Below are 2,479 nucleotides of genomic sequence, written 5' to 3' on the forward strand. Positions count from 1 at the left end.
CCTGACCTGAAGTTAGAATGCTTGACTGGGTGAAGATCTGGCTGAGTGCGGAAGGCAGAAAAGTGCTTCCTTTGCTTGCAGACACAAACCTCTCTGCAAAGGTCTTTTCTGAAAAGCCTGAGGGAAGGCGTAACTAATGGCGAGCTGGACCTGAGCTACCCCACCATGAGGCATGCCCCATGCCACGCCAGTATGGGCATGTATGGATCCCATGTGCTCCAGAGAGCATAGAACCATAGAATCACTTAGGTTGGGAAAGACCTTTTAAGATCATCAAGTCCAACCATTAACCTAACACTACCATATCACCACTAAACCATGTCCCTAAGCATGTTGCTGCTCCTCCTTCCCAGGGCCTTCGCCCACACACAGGTCAGTCAGAGCTGGAGGGCAACCTCAAAGGTGGAGGTGGTCCAGAATCACCTTCAGTGGTTTTGGAAGTAAATTCACCAAAGCAGGAGACCAGTTTGCACAGCTGCCGCGAGATGTGGGATTAAGGGACACAATTCTGTCTTCACTCTTTTTTTCTTTTTCTTTTTTTTTTTTTTGTATACTGAGTGCAGATTGCAATCAAGTAGTTAGCAGGGCACGGCACCCGTTGCGTGCAGCGTGTGGATGACAACTCCTTAAGCCAATTTTCCTCGCGCTTCACTGTAGCATGGAACTACTCTGTGTTCAGTGGATTATGTTACCTAAATGCTGACTCCTCTAACTCGCATCAGCAGTGTGGGAAGAATGATTTATTGGCTCTTTGAGGATATTTTTAGGGATATTTAGAGTGAAAATCCATAGCAAGACAATAGTTTATATCATGCTCAGTGTGCCAGCGCCGCACTCCTTTTACAGTGTGTTAAATTCAAACACTATGAGTTTACTGAGTCAGGCTTTCCTTTATTTCACTAATATTTCATGAGTTCCTGTCTCAAAACTCCTGGAGACAGATTAACCTCTAGTGTAATGCTACCAACAGAGTTACGTTAGCTGTGAATTCAGGCTGCAGCTTTATTTTCCAGCAGGAGTATGTAAAAATGATTCTTTCTTTCTCCATGTCCATCCTCACTATGTGCTCTGAGCCATGTCTGTTTACCTGGGTGACTACACTTCCCTGTTTTTTTCACACTTAACAGCACTGGCGAGCCAACGCAGCAATGCAAGAAGCAAGCGATGTACTGAGAAATCTGTTATGCAGGATGCACTCGGGCTTCATCATACTGTATAGATGAGACCTAACATAACCAGCTAGTTCTTATCTCTGTAAGCTGTTGTATACACACGATTACAAACTGAGATCCGAAGAAGGCCCGAGGAAACGTTTTTCAGAATCACACGCTGTTTTCATAGGAAGGCAAGGTGATGCTGGTTAAGACAGAGAAATTGGTAACAGATCTGGGTTCGTAATTAAACATTTCTGACGTGACTCTTTCAAACGAGTTATGACCTCTCATTCATTACTGTTGCTACTAAGGAAGATGAGGAATCCTTACCTCATTAAGCTACAGAGTTTAATTTTTCATAATAAATGTGATGTGTTTTAACACGACAGTACTGCATGCCACAGGAAGAGCTATAAGGAAATAGCATTAAGTACTTGGGTTGAAGATGCATAGGAAGGTACTTGGATTAAAAACCAGAAAATTTTAAAAGCAACCTTAGAATAGAGCAAACCCCCAGCTCCCGCACTCCTTCTCAGTGCAGAATTACGCTGAAGTGGGCTTTGTATACAGCTTTGGTAGGAATGTCTTCAGAGATACTTTTCAGGCAGTTACGGCAGTCAGTGTTTATTTGCTGTTTATTTAGTTCTCCACCTAAGTTCACTCTTGAAGAAGTTTTCTCTTCTTCCAAGTATCTTCCTTCCGACCGAATGTTTCCAAAGTATCAACCTTCAATAGTTAAGCCTGTGCCATGTCCAAGAGCTCTTTTTTTTGTTTCCATATCCTCAGCATGGAGTCAAGGGGTTATTCACTGGTCTAACTACTACTCCAGGCACCACCGAATCCCCCCTCATGCTAAATGGCTAAACAACTTACCCCTGGGGCACCATCTTGAAAAATTACCTGCATTTTACGAAATTGAGGGCAAGTGATACTTGACAGTGAGGAGGCCGAAGACTGCCACGATCTTACCTGCCTGTGTGTTGTGTCATTGAACACTGAATTGAACAATGACCTAATTTATGACCAGACAGGTAGGTATCCGTGCTACTTTTTTAGTCACTGACAATTTTATACTATCTCAACTATATGCACTTCAACAGCCTGATGAAAAAAAAAGAATCAATTCTTTCCATTTATATTACAGTGTTGCATTTAGCTGACACCAGTTTTGGGCACGCACCGCCCCACGCTTAAGCGCACTTGAGGCACCAGCAGCGAGCGCTTCTGCCGCCTCCGCCAGTCGAGGGAGGGAAGCGGCGTTTCCCAGCTCCCCCCCTCACCGAAGCGACGGTGCTGGCAGCGCCTCCCACCTCCCGCACCGCTCA

This window comes from Egretta garzetta, unplaced genomic scaffold (assembly GCF_000687185.1).
Source record: "Egretta garzetta isolate BGI_Z169 unplaced genomic scaffold, ASM68718v1 scaffold604, whole genome shotgun sequence".
NCBI lineage: Eukaryota > Metazoa > Chordata > Aves > Pelecaniformes > Ardeidae > Egretta > Egretta garzetta.